Raw genomic sequence first — 20,366 nt, 5'->3', positions numbered from 1 at the left:
ATCGACCACCAACCAACCCCACACCACTAGACGTTGCAGGTAAGTTCTTTCAACACTCATCTTCTGTGGTGAATACTAAAAATGGGCAATCTGCATTTTTTTCCTACAGCAGATTCTGAAGCATGGTCACATTTTGTCTGAAGGCAGCGGGGTGCAACCACGCCTTTTCAAGAAAAGACTTTCTTGAGTCCACTTAATCGTTAGGCTGGGGTATTTCCAAATGGATTTCTGCATAAATCGACCTTATTTTTTCCTTCCCAAAATAAATTTCCTCCAGATGAATCACAGCACTCTAAAGGGAATTTGCTGCTTTGCCTAAGCTATCAGAAGTCTAGCTGTTGCCATACTAGTGTTAACAGAGTCATCTCACAGATAGAAGGTGTATCTCCATGGATGGCACTAAACTGAGTGGGATCCTAGAAAGTAGGTAGTGTTTTTTGCAAGTTTGAAGCATATGCTTACTGTAATTCCTTTTTCACACCTAAACAATTGGTTTAGGTGCATAACATGAAAATTGCCTGTTTCCTCTGTACTCACAGATGCCTCCATTTCTGCTGATGGGTAGACTTGGACCTCCTAACAGACAGAAAGTTTACAAAGTGCTGAAGCCACAATTACCAAACCACTTAGACGTCCAGCATAAGATGACCTAAGACACATTTCTTAACAGATATTTTCCCCAAACATTTTAAAAAAAAAGAAAAAGCCTTCTGAAAAACAAGATTAGTTTGTTCATCATCCCTGAGAATATCAACAGACAAGGTCTACAATTTTTTTCAAGTTATCATGGGTGATGCATGCTGTTTTCTTATCTTCTCCTACATAAGCAATGTTCAGATTCATAGTTCAGATTCGTGAGCACAGTTCTGTTAGACTCCCTGTAAATCTAGTTTCCAGAAATATCTTTCAGACACCTAACCTTCTTGAATTAATTGATGAAGGAACCCATCTCCACCTCTGGACAGAAAGATGTATTACCTTAAGTATAGAGCTCCTCTAAGGGTTGAGTGTTGTAACAGCAAGGCTCTGAGATGCTGGTGGACTAAAACAGAACATCATTCCTCCCTCTTACACAAATCCACTCTAGATTTCTTCATAAATCATCAAGAAGTTAGCAGTTGCTCTTCCAGGCAAGCAGCTTCCAATATCAACAGTGCCGACTTAGGAAGAGGTGGATTGGGAGAGTTTTCCTCTCCAAGCACAGTATTTTTCTTACCCTGCTTTCTCCTGTTTTGAGTTTCTCCACACAAAGGGGGAAGGGCAGTAGAACAGGCTTCTGTCTGATAGCTCTTTTCTTACCTGTGATTTTTGCCAGCAGAATTCCTCTGCACACTTTACAAAGTGATTATTTCAAAGGCAAAAGAAGATAGAGGCAAAACTTGCAGACTTATTTAAAGAAGTATACAGTGTAAACTAATACAGAGCCTGTACTGTTATTTCAAGAATACATACTCCCTGTATCAGAATATAATAATTTGGCACCATTCCCTTTCTGCCATTCCTTAAGCCATAACCATTGCTAATTTGTTTGTCAAAGATTTTCTGTGGCAAAGAGAATTTTTGTTTTAAGAACTGTTGAATATCAGGAATTAAATCAATGAAGGAAGCTTACAGAAGCCTCAGGCATCATCTCTTCCTAAAGATCATTTACTGTTCCTAAACTGTGTGAACTGAATTTGTTCGCACAAGTATAATTCCACCAAATGTCAATGCTTACAAGTTGAGTACTAATTACATGATCTAATTTTGGAGCATTCTAAGAGTTTATTTCTGAATCAGTTATCTTTTGCCTTTTTTTAATTTGTCATCTTGGTTTAAAAAAAAAAAAAGTCAAAGCTGGAAGCAAATCGATTAACATTTTGTGATGTTTGTCTGAGGAAGATGGAGGGGTATGTTTTGTTCTCTAAGCACTGCCTTAGCCATTTTACCAGGGTGATTTTTAAGAATAATGTCATATAAATGAGGGTAATGATCTAGAAAGGCACTGGAATGCGGCAAATGGAATCTGGATTTAATGACAACTTTTGATAAAGATTTTCTGGCTGCATCACTTCTAAAAAGTTAAGCAAACATGACCAGGATGCAGCTGTGACTGCATGGCCAGGCACCCTGGGCTGGCCAGGTTCCTACTGTTAATGTCTCATCCAGCACAACGGGGTCATCTCTCCAGTGGTGCCAGGGAGGGAAGTCTTTTGGAAACTGCTAGTTAGCCTTGGGGGAAAGCTGTCTGTGTACATGTTCTGACACTTGAACAGCAAGGACATCAGGGTGCAGTCAGACATTGGGGTGCACCCCTGGCACTACTTAATGTCTCAGTGTAGATGTAATCCCTGCGTGAGTTTGAGCCGAGCAAGGGACTTTTCCATCATTAAATGTCCCATTAGTGGGGAATAACTATTTTTGCTCTTATTCCTCCTCTTCTCTGCTATGGCTATGTAGATTATGGTATCACTGGTAAAAACCATCACTTTCTGTTATGTGTAAACCATCTATTATAGCAAAATCATAACTTCAAACTTACTACGCAGCACACTAATTAGAGTAGCAGCAAAAAGATTGCAAACATTTAGAGAAGTCTGATAAAAGGAAATCTTCACCTTCCAACACAAGTATATGTACATTTATCTAACTGTGAACGTGTAAGTATACTAACATATAGTAGTGCATGTACATATATGTATACACATACACAATGTACTGTGCAAAAATGTTCTGCATAACTACATCCCTCTGCTAGCAGAATTAAGATAATCTATTACACAGCTACTTGACAGAAATGTTTTAATTAACTATATAAATTTATTCTTGCATCATAAAAGACTCTTCTGAAAACCTGGACACATTTCCGCATAGGTGAATGCAGCATTTCACTCAAAACTGATGGTGTTTTGCAGACAAAAAGTAGCTAGTCTGTCAATCTCTTAAATCATCTCTTAAAATCAGGTTGAATAGCATATAATTTAAATTACAGCATGGACCAACCTATTTATGAAGGAAGAAGTTACGCACAGAGATGAGGGACAGCACAAGACGGGTGTTTTAGTGGCTGCGTACACAAAACTGAATTTCCTTCTGGCAGTGGTAGCTGTCCATGAAACCAGAAAAGTAGCAAAGAAAATGGCAAAGGACAACAGTAACTGCACAGAGAGGGACCTTGCACAATAACTAGCACAAAAAAGCAAGCCTGCAAATTAGAAACTTTAATCTGGGAATTCAGAAACCTATAAAGCTTTTTTTTCTTATAGTAATCATAGTTCCAAGTAAAATTGGGCGAGATAATAAAAAAGAAGCAAAGTAGCTGTCCAATCACACTTCAGAACTGCAATAAAAAATACTCCAGACTTCTGGGATTATCTGCTTGTAAATGCCATCAAAAATGTGCATTTAGTACTGGCTACCACTGTTCCCAGAGACAGAAGTATTGAATAAATACAGCGTGTGGCAGAACTTCCTCAAGCGATGGTAAATGAGGTGACTTTGCAAACTGATGCAGTACATCCTCCCTTAGTCCAGGGAAAGGGAAAAAAAAAAAATGGAGCCAAACATTTATTAAGGCCCTTCAGACCTGATTAAAGTCAAATTGCAGGAAGCATTTACTTTAATATAAAATATGCACAGCAACACAACTTTAATTAGACATGCACGTCTCTCAAGATATCAATAAATGTTTCCTTTTGATAAGTCTGATTTAATAGACTGTAATAACAGGGGAATGTTTCTGAAACATCATTTAGGGAAGTAGGAGAAATAAACAAGCTCAAATATTTAAACCTCAACACCAATTAACAGACCATTCTTTCCAAAGAAATATCTGAATTTCAAGTTTATTTAGCTTCAGCCAAACACGATAAAGGCTTTGTTTTTAGAATAATTGGTTTTGAAACCCAAGAAACAGCTTCTGGGCATTGGTATCTTTGTTCACAGGAGGCTACAGAAGCAGCGAAACCTGTTGGTTTGATTTCAGCGACCAAGAAAATAAATTTGAGGACAGAACTCCCCATGTGAAGGGTTTTTGTTTCTCTGTTCTACCTTTGCATGAAGCAGAAATTGAGAAAACAGAAACAAGATCTCTTGTGTTGTGTAGTTACCTGGGAACAGCACGGCGTTCAGCTTAACTGCGTGCCTTCCCAGCTGGGTTAGCACCTTACCAAACCTTGAGGTGAGCAATATATGGTGTTCCCTCAGTAATTTCAAGGAAGGACTTCTGTGTTCATTCACAGAAGGACTTGCACTCCCTTTTTTGCTATTTACACCGCAGAAAAGCTTTTGCAGTTTGCTTAAAGCTGACAAAATCAAAGCTCTGGTACCTCTTCTCATAGAGGCTGGTGCTCCACTTCAAACACGGGGCACGTGATTTATGTTGAACAGCGGGTTGCCGGCTGTATTGTGGAGGTGATGACAGAAGGAAAAACTGTCACAGACTAAGAGCTGCTAGAAGAAATGAGGACCTAAAGTGTCTCCAAGCACATGAGAAGGTAGAGGGGAAAGCTTTTGTCTGGAGCCAGTAGTGGACATGAAATAAAGGAGCAACCTGACCCTTTACTTCCATGTCATGCTGTAACTGTCCCGTGAACAAACCCAGGGCCACAGAACAAGGAGATCTCTTTACGCCGAGATGCCTGCAAGGAAGAGGAGAACAAGCACTCCTACATGAGTGCAACCTCTGAAAATGCTTACCTGCATCTGCACCAATATTGTTTTATTTTCTCCAAATTGTTTCCTGAGTGTCGGTGGGCTCTGGTGTTTCCTGTGACTGTGAATGGCCTCAATTAGCCTGCGCTCATGGGATGTGAAGCAAACGATCGCATTTGTTCAAGTTTTTGTTCATTCAGAAATAAGAACATTTGAGCATAAAGTCAACAGTGGATTTACACTGCCATCAGCTCATGATGCCAGGTTACTTTCTGTAAGGAAAAAAAACAACAAAAACAAACAACTAGAAGGAAGATTCAAGCCCACCTGACATCAACAGATATTTTGATTCACTGATACCAGGATTTAATCCCTAATTTTCCAGAACAATGGTTAAAGTTACAATATCCCTCTGAAAGGGGCTTTTTCTTAAAAAAAAAACCAAGAACACTACAAACCCCCCCCAAAAACCAAAACCAACCAAAACCCCAACAAACCACCAACTAAATCTTTTTAATTCCAAAGACAGTAGTTGAAAGGTTTAAAACTGTGTCTAATCTGTATAATAAAAATGAGCTATTCCATCTGTGTTACTGTTTCTGTTGCATCAGATATTTAAATATGCTGAAATAAAAGACCTCAGAATAAACAGCAACAGAAATCATAGAACTTAAAATATCAGAAAACTTCATAATATTGTTGGCTTAATATAAACTGAGTCCCAAACTCAGAATTTTGTATTTCTTCATGACAAGACTAGCTTTTGAAAGAGACGTAAAAGCACAAAATACTATTTTAAAAGCACGTATGCATGCAGATATGAACTGGGATGCTCAAATGTATTATGAAAAAAGTAAACTGAAGTATTTTTATATTGCTGTATTACTGATTAAACAATACTGAAAATAAACCTACACTAAAGCCAGTGGAACTGCCTGGGCTGTCACTGTACGCTCAGTGGAGGAGGATGGATGCTGCATGATGTCCTAGTAGGAACCTCTTTAAATAAATTGGATGTGCTGCTGGACTACACGCATATTTCCCTTCAACCCACTAGAACACAGAAGTGGCCAATACATAATGAGGCCTTTGATGAAGGGGTGTGGGGGAAGAACAGGGCTGTAATTGAGGTGCTTCTCACTCCTTATCTTTGTCTTTCAAAAATATTAGAGGGGAAAAAAGGCACTGTTGCTGGACAGTTTGATTTATCAAAGGTAAATGAAAAAGTAACACGCAGAGAGGACATTCCCCAGGATCAGAACAGAAAGGTTTCTTCTCCTTACCCCCTCGCCACCAACACCCAACCTCATCAGGTCTTCCAAAAGTTAAAAACTATTCACTGCTTCTCAGCAGATGGGCAGTAGGCCTTTTTATTTTTCCCTTGCTGCCAGGAAAGCAGACGTTCCTCAGAAGCTGTGATGTATCTAAGGAAGAAGGGAGTGAATTGCAAACAGCAACCAAAAAGCAAATTTAATGCCTGTGGTGCCAGATTCCATGCAGAAGAAAGTGTCCTCTAAATCTAGGAAGGAAACATTTTATCAGTGCATATGGGGGGTCAGGAGCTCCAGAGAGAAGGGAAGGATTTAGTGTGCAGCTTTTAGCACATCCCAGCCTCAGCGGCAGCAGCAGAACACGGAAGCATACCAACATAAAGAGCTGGAGCAAACACCAGAATGAACCCAAGAGGAATTCATTCCTGGGTGGTGGCAGTGAAGGACACTCATCACAAACAGGAGAGCGTGGCTGCAGCAGGTGTGCTGTGAACAGAGTGCCAACGGCAGGGCAGCGTGTGCTGCAGGAAAGAAAGTTTGTGACTGCAGACACGTTAAGAATGCGTTCATTCACTGCAAACAGTGCAAAGCTCAGGATGTCCAGAGGGCCAGGGAACCCTTCCTCCTTGAAAAGTTAACTCCCCCCCTTTTTTTCTTTTCTTTAAAAGTTACTTTTTTAGCATTGGACCATAGACTAGTACACTAGTATGCATCACTGAACCTTCCTCCCTCCTTTGCCTTTGTTGTGCTGAGTATAAAGGGCCTATCGTTTTCCAACTAAACATTACCTGTGCTTCCACTGCTAGCAAGCCTATAAATAAACTCTATGAGATTACATGCTGCACATAGATTAGGATACTCCATTACAAGCATCAGTAGCCCTCCATCCTCTGCTGCTACTTTGCATACTATATTGCAGAAATACTCTACTAGAGCTAGTCTTTCCTGCTCTCCCACCCTCAAGGGACATTTTTCCTCCCTTTTCTAATGCTTCTGCTCCTTCTTCAGTCCCCACAATACACATCAAACATCTTAAGTTCCTTTATTTCCCCCCTTCCCCTAATCTTCCTCTCATCCACCATTGTCCACTGCCACACTTACCTCCAGAACAGACACACATCACCCTCACCTTTCCTTAACTTCATTCTACTGCTTCACAGTTCTGCTCACCTCCCTTCTGCCTCTGGCTCCAGATGGCCTCTCAGATGGCCGTATCTTCCTTATTCTTTTCACCCGCTGCTCCAACTTCAAACAAATAATTCAGACAATCAAATCTACTCAGTTTGTTGTTCTGCTGTGTCTCTCTCCATTTCTGTCACAACTCCATATTTTCCAAGCTTCCTTGCATAATTTCTTTCCCACCTGATTATCCAGGCATCTCTCACAGTACCACTTTCCCTGAGCTGTGCTGTTCAGGCCAGTTTCCCTATTCTACATGTCCCCTTGTCCTGCAGAAATATCCACCCTTTTCTCACCACTGATAATCCTGAAATATATATTTTGACCCAACCAATGCTGCAGCATTCCCATGGCACCACAGCTCTCCATTTTGCTGTGCTGTTGTGCAGACACGCAAAGGTTTCAGTCAGTGTGTGAGCTTCCCAGGGTAAGGATCTTTCTTCCCTGAACTTTTCAACCATGTAACAACAAATGCAGAGACTCTGACACCATCTTGTTCTGACACCAAAGGACTTACTGTGTGGAAAGTAGAGCTCAGCGCTTCCGCTCATCCCTGTCTTCTCTCTGCTGTTCCTCAGATCCATTCAGATCTCCTGGCACAAACATGACTTCAGAGTTGTTCTGCAGTTCTGTAGAACTAAAGAAATGGAGACATTTCCAAGGCTTCTGTCGCTGCCCGTTGCAGTAACACAGCCCACCGGCTGCTGTGTCCTACCACACAGAGAGTTTAAATTCACTTCTTATCCCAGCTGCCCCAACTAAAATGTAGTTAAGCAGTGGGGAGGCGAGGAGTACAAACTGAGCGACGTATACTTGGTGTTATTCTTCCACAAACCCTTTCTCCTTCCTACAGTTAAAATTACACTTTACTGATTTGTTTTTTAACCAAATCTTGTTACAGAAGTACCAGGTCCACGTATCACAGGCCAGAAGAACAATTAGTCTGAGTTATGTCATCCACCCTATCAAATGTCACCTTAAGTCCCTGCCTTTGATTACACTGCTCAGTGAAGTCTGTATCTTTCTCTAATAAATGCTGAGAGAAGCATTACTGTGCAACATCTGCATAGGCAGGAATTAGAGGTGCAGTTTGTATAATCAGATTACGCAGCATTGTAAAATGGAGGCATAATTTAAACAGCTTACAAAATTTCTTTCAAGGCACACATCACACAGGACAGGATCAATTTCTTCTGCCATTACTTTTGCAAAAAGTTGAACTGCTGATCATTGCAGCCTCCTACATGCATCAAATGGGATCCTGATCCCATATTCAGTTTCTCTGTTTTTCCAATAGTACTGCTCAAATATCCCTTTAAATACCCTTCCAGCCACACACACGCATTACTCCATAAGAACAGATGGAGTTTATGCACAACTGGCTTTTTTTTCTATAGCCGATCAAAACGAGCAGTCAGACAAGACAGAAATTTGCTGAAATTCTGAATTCTTTCTGCAGGTTTAAAGATTTTTATAAGTTTTATCATTCACTGATTATGCAACATCCACGGTCATGAGCATTTGCTGGTTGCATAAGGGAGTTCAGACAGACTCCTTTCACTACTTACTACTTTGCTACTGCAGAAAGTTAAGATGCGAGGGTGTAACTTGATCAAAAAGAGGAGCACCACAGCATCTTTGTTTGCAGGGTGAGCTCCCTGCCTGCTCTGACCTGGGGCAGAAGCAATCAGTGAGAGAGGACATAGTGTACCACACACCCCCAGTGCTCAGGGACAGGCACTGTAAAGCCAAGTTTTCCCAGCCGGTTAGTAACAAGGGGACCTGTAGCAGAGATTCAGCTCTCACAACTTAGAGGAAGACTATGAACGGTTCATAATAAGCAGAAGTCTTTCTTGGCAACTGTTTCATATGCATATGCAGATAATCTATCCATTTGGAAAAAACACAGAGCAGGTATACTCCTGCAACTCATGGATGTATTCCTGATCATCAGAAGACATGCTTACACATCGCAGAGCTTCATTAGCAGAACTCTAGCCTTCAGATTTCTGCCTCCAACCTCAGCTGTTTGTTTCAGTCCATTCAGCTCTACAAACACTGGAAAAAAGGAATAAATCCTATTTTATTCTCCTTCCTGTTCCCAACTATCAAAAATTCAAACCCAACCACTACAGATGCAACATTTACTTAATGGCATGCTTTGTTAAGTGGCACTGTTCAGTCCTTCTGAATATGCCAGGAACCCAGGAAAACAACTTAAAAAAAGATTTAGGAAAATTACTCTGACTCATTCAGTTTGTTTCCTTTTTTCCTACCATGATGAAACATTGAGCTGTAAGAATGGAGGCTTCCAGGGAGCACTTGGGAATTCATGTCACTGCTGAGTCCATTAAACATATCACTACAATGTGCTATTTTTTTTATTTTCCCAGGCTCAGAATTACCAAGGTTTTAGGTATTTTGCTTTTCCTAAAGGTAGAAGAAAGCAACATAATGAAGAAATAATAACAAAGTCAAGAAAATAACTATCACTGGAAAAAAATTGAACAACAACAACAAAAAAAAATCCCATAACTCCAAACAAAAGACAGCAAATAAATCAGAAAAGAACCTGGGTTGATTTTTTCTTTCCTATCCCAAGCCGAGAACAGGTTCCTTCAGTTCAAAACATGGCACATTTCCCCTTGCCTCCTTCAGATCTCCTTTCTACCCTCTTCTGACTCTAGTCCTGGCTTTGAAGTTTCTTTCGAAGTATTACATCTTTAGTTTTAAAAAGCTTTTCTTCTGTGAATCTCAAGCCATTTAATCAATTAACAAAGTTAAACTCACAGAGCTTGTTTTTCAACCAGCATTTAACCTGAAGTTCACTATTTCTTTCAGACCTGAAATTCAAAAACATTTTTCCAAAAATATCAGTCAGTCTAGTGTAAGAGATTTATTTCCTCTCTCTTGAAAGGAGCTATTCTTTTGTGAACACTGCCACCAGTGTGCTCTTGGACCCAGCTTTTGCCTCTTGCTGTCCTGTGCTGTATATTGTATTTCTCTGACTTACATCGTAAATTACTCAAACCCAACGAGTTTTGAGTCAATTCTTGTCTTGCTTATGGCAGGAATTTTAGCAAGGATGGTCTACAAAAAAAGTACTGTAGGAGATCCATTTTGTCATTGCTTCACTGAAGCTCAGTAGTGCATTTCACTTACTAATTGTAGAAAAGTGCTTTATTTAGGACTAGCCTGATCCAAACCCCACATCCTTCAAAGTCTGTATTTAGATTTTAGGAATACTGGCAAACTCAAAAGCCTGGGCATAGGTTTGTATTCTCACCCCCACCCCAACGCACTGTAGTGCACACTCACGCAGTGCACTTACATTAGGATTTAATGGCTTCATTTCTGGCTGATTTCTTGTCTAATTTCATCTGACTTTCTTTTTTGCTTTCACAATCCAGTCCCTGTTGACACTGGAAGACAGAAGTAAGTCACATACAGAAGGTCATGTTTAGATGCTGCAATACATTGCAGAATACAGACAGAAATAGAAAATGGCAAAGTGTGAGCAAAAGTCACCTCACAACTTTGCCAAGACATTCTGGGTTCTTCTTAGGCTGGGTACTATTTTATTCAAACTCGTGCAGAATACACATCTATTTAGGTTTTTTTTGCATAATGAACACAGTCTGCTTAAAGTCATGTTCCTCCTACAATATAAACAAACCATAGCCTCTATACATCCTATATTTAATCCATTGTAGCAAGAGAAGTGGTGGAGGGGCAAGATAGATTGCAAAAAAATTATCTAGCTTCTGTTTCTTGACTTCCAAGAAATGTTGGTCTTTTACAAACCAAAGGGGGAGGAAGAAAAGTCTTTGTATCTAGAATCTGCTGGGTGCTAATTTGACATGGCAATGAGATGAAAGTTGGATTCCTGCTAGTTTCAACCTCAGAGGATTGGAATGCAGCCTACTTAGCATAGAAGTCAAACAATTCACTGGCAATAGATTGCTTTCCACTTCTAGATCTGCTAAATAAATAGAAAACTAATTAACAGTGTAGTATGGCAGATGTAGCAGGTTTGAATTTCATTAGAGCACTGGCTAAGAACTCAAAGAATCAAGAAGTCGTTATATGTCCTAGTGTCTAATGAATCTTTCATACTGTCTTTTCCGTGGGACAGACAAGATACTATTTATGTTCCCTCTGCATAAGAATTTCCGGATATATTTCCATTTAAAATAAGAATGAAAGTGTAAGCCCTTGAAATTACTGCAAGTATTCTTTTCGTTTTCCATAAAATTACTTTGGTTCCAAAACAACAGGATTGTGTGTCTTTGCCTTCTGCATCTCTGTTCAGCTACCTAAAGCTTTTTAAAATTTGTTTTTCATGGGGCATTTTTATGTTTCATTATCTCTATATTTCTTTCTCTCCAATGAAAAGTGGTAATAGGCTGCACTGCCTGTAGTAGTTAAGAACAGGGATCATATCGATACTCACATTCTGAAAGTTAAAAAAAAGTTAAGGCATTTCTTTTTAGACTTTCCCCCCCCCCAAAACACACATTAAACTGAACTTCCTATATCCAGAATTGCATAACCAGATTTGGCAGTATTAATTAACAATAAAAGTAGTGTTTTGCCCCATAAGAATCAATAAGATAATTATGTTACTTAGGAAATGGTAGTCATATGATTTCGCTTTCAGTGCATAATGAATAACATTAAGTTCTGTGCAACAAAAAGGTTTTACAAACCCAACCAAGCCATAGGACCTGTCTGAAATTCGTCCAGGAAAGCCTGATTGAAGCCCTGTAGCAACCTGATTTTACTAACTCTTATGGATATGTATATATGCCTGCAAACACATACTCAACATTTAATCAAGAAGTACATAAATTCTTAATCCGTATACTCCCAGGAGGTAGTTTTGGCTGGCATGCAGGAAATACCAGGACCATTTCTGTATTTTAATATTTGGACCTTGGTACATTTTTTGTCACACTCCACATAGCTTCATTCCTAGGCAAAAAGAATTAAATGTCTTTCAAGTGGCCATTATAAAGCTAAGTGCTGTACATAAATATGCATGAGAGGTCATTATTGCCAAGAGATGATGCTTAAAAGGTTCAAGTGTCTCTTACTAAGCTTTTCCTACTTGCTCTATGGCAGCACAGCGAGTACTTCAAAGGTACAGTTGCATCTCCAGACACTGATTTCTGTTTTGTGGCTTTTGCCTCTTTTGATTTCATGTGGCATTTCCCAACTATCAAACATAAGCTAACAGGTACCCTCGACAGCAAGCTGAAAGGGCTGGATGCTGGAAACCATCCTTGTATGTAGGCAGCTCCAACTGCCCTAGAGACTGCCTGTACCAGGGGCCTAGCTGAGATCCCTGCACACATAAGCGTTTGGGATCCTCCTTTCCACAACATTTGCAGTGAGCAAGGCACTGAAATTGAAAGAGCAGTGGTGGGTGTGATGGCAGGGCTGAGGAATGCAAACATACGGTCCCGGTAACTTTGGATTTCAATCTGTTCTTTGACAAAGGGGAGGCCTCAGAAAAGATCACGCAGTCAGTATATTTAGACACAGGCCTATAGCCTGCTATGGTTTATGTTTCCAGCGGTACTGAGTAGTTACATCCCCAGCGATTACCGTGCAAGCTGCATACAGTCAGCATCTTGGGGTAGAGTCCCATCAAACACTATTTTCAGTGGTTCTGTCAGGCACAGGATACTGACCGTGCACTTGTCAGATGTCACATTCACTGTGCATTTCTTCCACCCTTTTTTTTTTTTTTCATTCCCCACAGTTCTTCCAGTGGGGATTTTGGCACTCTCATGTGCAGATTAGCTTGCTATGATGTCATTCTTCCAACTGCACAAACCTATGCTTGTCAAACCTAGGACTGTTGTAGAGTTTTGTTGTTTGTGGGTTTTTTTGCTTTTTTTTTTTCTGAAAACATGTGGGTAGAAGCATGAACAGACAGCAGATTTGTAGATAACCCTGAAGAGCAAATAGGCCCTTCGCTTCTGACCATAAAGCTAATTTATTCCCATGCCTGTATCATCCAAATCACAGTTTCTATCATACCACATCATTAAAATGAAAACCTGTAACTATTTTTATGGTTTAGGTTTTTGCTTATGATCTCAGTTGCTTTTAGTAACATTGTCTGTATCCCCTCAGTTCAAGTTGGGGGTATATTGTTTTTACTCTCTGGTTAATGCATCCATTTCTTGAGTTATTGTCTTTGTATTGATCTCTATCGATTCTGTTAAAAGACACGTTATCCTCCTTTCCATTTCAGCAAGGGAGATGCGCTTGCATTACAGGACCTTCAACGGCAAGGTTATCTCTCATGCCATAGCCTTCATCTGCAACGTATTTTACTGATTATTTTTCATGACTAATCCTCAGCACAGAGGCTGCTCAAGAGTTGGAACAATCCACGTGTCAGACGCTGTTCTCGGTATTTTGCGCTTAGCTAATGAACACACCCATGCAACAAGGGTCACTGCTGCCTGGGACAGAGTCTTCAGTGGCAAGGAAGGATGTTGTCAAACCAGTAAATCTATCCAGGGCACAGAAGGAACAATACCCAAAAGTATGCATGTTAATCCAGCAAAATTAAAGCTGCAGTAAAGATTTGATAACATTGTCTGAGAACAGCAAGGAAAAGAGCAGAGGAACAGCTGGCAGAAACTTCCCTGCTCTTTTACAGCCAGCTGTTAAGCAAGGCAAGTGGAGGCTGTACGCTCAGACAAGAAGCTGTTTGGAAACAAGGGAAATGACATCGCCGTCAGGAGGTTCACTTCCTCTGCACAAAGGCAGCCTGGCTTCCAAAAAAATCCCCTTTGCTAATGAAAATGTTGCAAATGCAGCAAAAGTAGCAATAGATACATTTTTGTTAACTCAGCGAAAGAAAAGAGAAAAGGCGATGAACTTTTCCTCCCTCCTCAGCTAGAACCACCTACCTACTTTGTGTGCTAGGGCTGCAGCGTTTGCTTGGCAGGCTACAGGCTACCTGTTAGGGCAGATGACAAACCTCAGCAAGCTAGTGGCGGTGGCTCTGTTACTGAACTGAGCTGGGGACAGCCTGGGAGCTCATGTCAGAACACTTAGCTGCATTTTAGGGAAACGAAATTCTGACGCCCAAAAATAAAAAAAGGAGAAATGAATCTGACCAGCTTTACATCCATTTAGTTTTGCTCCATGGCATGGCTGAAACACCAGCTCAGCTACCTTTTGGAAAGAAAACAGGAGCTGTGGCTAATGGTGCCTCTGCAGGCTGGGTTTGCCTGATAAATACAGGTTAGATGCTCCTCCAAGAGCCTTGAAGTTGAATGTGATCTCTGGAATTTTAAGCTTCCTCTTTCCCCAACATCTTCCAGCCCCTCCCCAACAAACTATTAATTTTAAAGCAATATGCCCCTAATCCTATCGCCATTCTGTATGGTCACCAAATCACCAGACGAGACAGATCCTCAAGGGAAAACTCACGTCCCTGCATTGTCAGTAATGAATGAAATTATTTCATGCTTCACAATGCCCTTGAGGGGGAGTCATACCAATTAACATAACTGGGTTTTTCTTATTACATGATTGAAATTAATGAGAGTAGAGGAGAAAAAAAAGGAGGGGGGAGGGGGGAAGATGGTATAGTGAGGTGTTTCATAATGCATTTTGATTAATAAGTTGAGGATGCGTGACTGCATTAGCAAAGCCCAGCCCCTCAGAGATAAAAACTGCCTCAGGTCTAAAGAATGTGGACTCTTCTTGTCCACATTAAGTCCACCAAGACTGAACCCTATTTCAAAATAAGCTTTGTGTAATATTTAAGTGTAGGACAGGCCTTGTGTTTACACCTGACATGTTACTGCCTGAGTTCCCTAAGGGTAAAGGTCTCCTAGAAGAGAAGTCCACATCTGCTGATCTAAATATAAGGTCTTGACTGCAAATATCCAGACTGCACAGAAGAGTTTAATGCTTAAGGAGGTTTTACAGCCATCCCAAGTATCTACACGCAAAAATGCAAAAAATACTTCCTTTGAAGATAGGTAAATACCAAGAGCAGATAGGATTCCTTGTTGTCTTTATCACAGCTGGGTATTAATAAAGATTTTGCCAGTTTTTTGGGGGCTAGATTCATGAAAATATGCATGAGGACACAGCTCCCACCTCATGGTTTCCCTTACCCCTTGGTCTATGTGTCCTTTACAGTCACAGCTTCACAATACTGATCGCAAATACACTGGGACATTAATAGAATAAAGTTCATCATTAAGGGAAGAATTTCTTCCAGGGGAAAGCAAGCTAGTCACAGCAGCTGTAAACATCTAACTTCAGCGCCTAACTGGGATTGCCAAGCTGCCTCCACAGGCACCAAAGCAATCAGCCATGAGCTCAGGGCTCTGGGGGCAAAAGCCTTCTCTCCCTGCTCATGCTGTTGTCTTTACCTCCTTTTTGTACCAAGGTCATGGGATCCTGAAGATGATTCTTGAGGAACTCCCCTGGTAACTGCTCTCCATTACCTCTCCTCTCCAACTTACCCACTGTCATTTCCCCATTAGTCAAATCTTTTTCTGTCTTACAGTTCCCTTTTTAATCCTCAGGTCCAATCATCTACATTTTATAAGCAAGAGAAATAAGTATTTCCTTTATCTAGGACATAATTCAATTTTATCAAAGAAAGATATCTGTCAATCTGGCATAATCTACTGCAGTAAGATCAAATGTAGCATTTTCTTCCAATTTCCTTTTGCCTACGCATATCTGAATATTCTTCCTTTCAACAATTATGCTTGAGCTCTACACACAGTTCAGGTTGCCAGTTTTCTCTTAGTTGCCTCCTTTCAGCCTTCCTCCTTCTGTAGATGAACGCAGAACCCACAATTTCTATATTAACTTGTGCAATCTTTCCAACTTTTCATGTCATGCTGAAATACTAAGAGCAGCAGGACGGGCACCTGGGCCAGTCTCACTGGGCTGACAGTTCCGTAACCTCTTGTTCTCACTGTGGACCAATTGCAAGTCATAAATATTAGAATAACCTTGCTCAGGAGGAATCCAAAAAACCTAATCTAAAAAGGCATTACACAAAGAGAGCTACGGGCTAAAACACCTCTAAGCAGAGGGAGCAAGTTTTGAACTCAGTTTCCCCACATCCTTGCCACATGCTCCAATTACAGTCATCATGGGAGGCTGCGAGAAGTCAGCTGAAATGATGCCTGTGACCCAGCTGCAGCTGGGCTCCAATTCCCCAGCAGCAAACACCCCATGGAAACAGGCACTGAACCACCTTAAGTCACTAGGTATCTACAGCACATCGTGCAGGTTATCTGTCCGCTTAGCATGAAACAAGGTTTAGATCCTATTGCCAGGTAGCCATGTCTCCTCATGCACTCTAAATGCATGTGTTAAAGTTGTGAACTCCATTGAAGTCCATAAAAATTAGATGTCGGAATGTTGACATCTAATTCTTTCAGTCCCCGAACCTTAAAAAGGAACACAAACAGAAATTTGGCTGCCATCTTCACATACCAGTACAGACCTCCCCCACTTCCAAAAGCCTTCTTCCTCTTTGCTCTCAGTTATATCTCCTACAGTGCTAAGAGAGTTCATGAGCGAAGCATCTCACACCATTGTCCATCTCTACCCTAAATAACCTCTGCTTTTTTATTTATCGCCACCTGGATTCTGTAATCAAGCCCATCATCTAGAGATTCAGCACCATGCCTCCCATCTTACCCAGTGATGTCTCATTGGGAGCACTGAATTCCTGTACTCTTGAAATGTGAGGATGCTAAAACTAATTTTTTATTCCTCTTAAAGTCCCTTTTTCCTTCTCTTATTTAATGAAGTAAAAGAATTGGTTTCTAGTTGTTTCTGTCTTTCTAGTAAGGATAATCAGCTGTTGTGAGTGCTCCCTGGACCTCAGAGACACTTCTCTCATTATACTCCTTTACGTTTGGGATGCAGTGATGTCTGCTCTTAATTTCCCAGATACATCTCCCATATCCAGCTTACGTTTCCCTGCTGATTGATTCCTTTGACATCTATTTTTTAAAATAAGTGTGGGGTGTAAACAATCCTCTTTTTTAATAGTGCTTTATTTTGGTGGGTTTATTCAATTGTTTAATTCTCTGGTAGCCTTTAAAATTAATGATTGTTTATTTTCTGTCCTTGGCAAACGTATAGAAACTGTGACAGACTTTCTATTTCTCCCTGCTGAATACTGAGGTGCAAGTAGTAATTCACTTCCACAGCAATATCACCCTTTTTGTCAAGGTACCCTCCCCGTTGCTCAGAAAAAGCAATGTCTGTCTCCCTGAATAACCTTTGGCTTCTTATATACCAAATTTATAAAATCTCTTATTGTGTTCCCATCTTTTCCCATCTCCTTTTCCTGTTTCAGCTTTTTTGGATCATTTTCTCGCATTCTTCTTTCACAATAGGCTCTTGTACCCATTCCTGCAGCGCTGACCCTGCTGATTTATAGGTCTCATATTCTTCTCTCTTTATTGCTCTTTGTATTTCCCTGGTCATCCACAATGGTCATTTCTACTCCAAGGAGATTTATTTTTCAGTGGTATACAGACTTCTTGAACTGACTGTACCTTTGAGTATTTCCTCGCTGTACCCTGCCTCATCGCTGTCTCTAGCTGTTTGTTTAAGGATACATATGCCTACCTCAGTACCTTCGGTGAGTTCAGAGCTTTCACACTTCTAATTCTGGGGTGTCACAAGTTCCTGATTTTGGAACACATTACGTTTGGCCTGTGTTTTCCTATCCTCTGTCAGCCCTCCTGCGTGATGCATCGGGTATCTGGGCAGATGCCGAGTGTTGCAGTGCAAGCCCATGGCTTTAACTGTATCATCACAATCTTTGCTATGGCACGTATAAGTGCTTCCCAGGTATAAACAAGCCTGTTTTCACAATGCCCTGTGTGTAAAGAAAGCAGTGTTATTCACATTTTATGGAGAGGAAACCCAGGTACAGAAGTTAAGATCCACGCTTGTGAATGCACATAAGCGCTTAACTCAAGTTCAGCTGAAAATAAAAAGTTTTCTGATTAAGTTATTCCTTTTGAGAAGCTTGGCTACTGTCCTCTGTGAAGCTTCCTATTTTCTAACGTTCTCTGCCCCTCTTGTCCCACATGCAAGTTCTGCCTCCACCAGTGCCATTTTGTTCATCCCTCAAGCTGGCTGAATCCCCTATCCTCTTCCCCTCTACCCTCACACACAAGCTCAATGTCTCTGTACTTAATTAACAGAGCTGAAGGCTGGGCCAGCCTGCAGCTGGCATCACTTCCAGCAAGGCAGCCTCTGGACTCTGACAGCAGCATTTTTTCCAGCTTGCAGGTTTTTTTTCCCCCTCACATCACTGAAAGCATAGATGATATGGGTAAGAACCATTTGCTTTAGAGTATTTAATTCCTCAATGGTGGGCATTGCTTCCTAAACAGATGCAAAACACAAAATGAACGTCATTAGCGCTCAATCCCCAGCAGACTTTAAGAGGCAGTTGCTGTTACAAGCTTCCAAGTCCTCCATCCCCCTGCACCAGTTCCAGGTACTCCTGGCAGTCCTTAAGACTTGCAGACCCTAACATTGCCCTCGTTGAAACCCCACAGAGATATGTCTGCCCAGACAGACACAAAAGCCCTGCTGCTGAAGAAACAGTGGGTTGCAAAAACAATGTGTGTCCCCCTACTCTTCCACCATTTCCCCAGCCTTTGGCCTCCTGCCTGCTCCCTGAGGATGCTTGCTCTCTGCCAAAACAGCCAGAAGGAGAAACCCACCCCAGCCATGCCTACGGGTAGTCAGGTTCAGGGCTGCAGGTCACCTGCGGTTGACCAAAACCCTGGAGGTCAGGACACTTCCTGCTGTCCTTCTCACCCACAGCTCCTCAAGGGGTCTATCTGACAAAACATGGGGGACGCGATGAAGGTGCTCTGGACTGAACTTCTCTCAATCTTTGCTGTTAAAGCTGTTCCACGCCGTAAGATTTTGTCGTTCATTTGAATAGGAACCTGGGGATCATGCTCCCTTTTTAGTTGGTGGAGATCAGTCTGCACAGCCAGTGGAGTCAACAGACTGACCGTGTCCTAATGGTAGATCACTGGAACAGGTTGCTCAGAGAGGTAGTGCAGGCTGCATCCCGGGAAATATTTAAGGTCAGGCTTGATGGGGCTCTGAGTAACCTGATCTAGTAAAGATGTCCTTGCTTACTGCAGCAGGGTTGGACTAGATGACCTTTAAAAGTCCCTTCCCACCTAACACATTCCATGATTCTATGATTCTAATAATAAAGAGATGTCCACCTGGCTGGCTGAGCCACCAACTCCATCCCCACTGACCACCCTGAGACCACTAGCATGGGGTCAGCTGCCCAAGCTGGTCTGAGGGAAGCCCACCCAGGTCTCCCAGTGTAAGAGGCCACCCCTTAGGCCATGGGATCTTTCCTGCTGTCTCCCAGGTTGCTGGCATAAGTGACATCCACGTCACACCTACAGATGAGCAGAAATGTGTCTGTGTTCAGGGAGGAGGATTCAGCAGGAGCTCATGCATGGGACAGACAGCAACGCTCTGCTTACAGACAGACAGATGGAGGCAGATAGGGGGAAATTAATGAGGAGAGCAGCAGGAAGACAGCCCAGTGCGGTGCCACAGCCCTGCCTTCACCTACATTGCCAACTGATTGCAAATGACCCTGTTTTATCAGGCACTTGGCAATCACGCAGCATTTGCGGTGCTGGGCAGTTTGTGGCACTTGCCAGCTTGCTGTTACAATAAGATGCCAATATTTTGAACAATCAGGTACTCACCACCATAAAATAAAGCTAAGCACTCTAGATCCTGCTTAACAAGCCTGCTAATGCACTATTGAAATCAATGACACGTTTGAACAGCAAGAACTGCCCCGAAGCTTTTTAAAGCCTGCTGTCCTTATTTTTCATTTCTGGAGCAGAAACCTTCCTTCCAGGAGGGCACCTTCTGTTTGAAGGACAAGGGGACCAAAAGCACAAAGGAAAGGGCATAGATGGTTGGTAACAAGGGTCAGCAAATAGCATCCAACAAGACACTCTGTCTTTCCCTACCTCAGTTTCTTCAGGTCGTGGAGAGCCAGACATAAAAACAGAAATGGCCTTTTCCAGTGCTCAAGTGCTTTGCGACTCATAGAAGGATGGAAATGCAGTATTAAAGGTTACAGAGAATTATTCTCTAATGGGCTCAAGTGATGTTTGTTTGTACAATGCAGACTTGATAAAGCAATAGCAGATAAAACATATCAAAAAACATTTAAGCAAGAGCATCCATCACAAC

The sequence above is a fragment of the Gallinula chloropus genome (genome assembly GCF_964237585.1).
Source record: "Gallinula chloropus genome assembly, chromosome: 3".
Lineage (NCBI taxonomy): Eukaryota > Metazoa > Chordata > Aves > Gruiformes > Rallidae > Gallinula > Gallinula chloropus.
Note: the sequence above shows the minus strand (reverse complement) of the source record.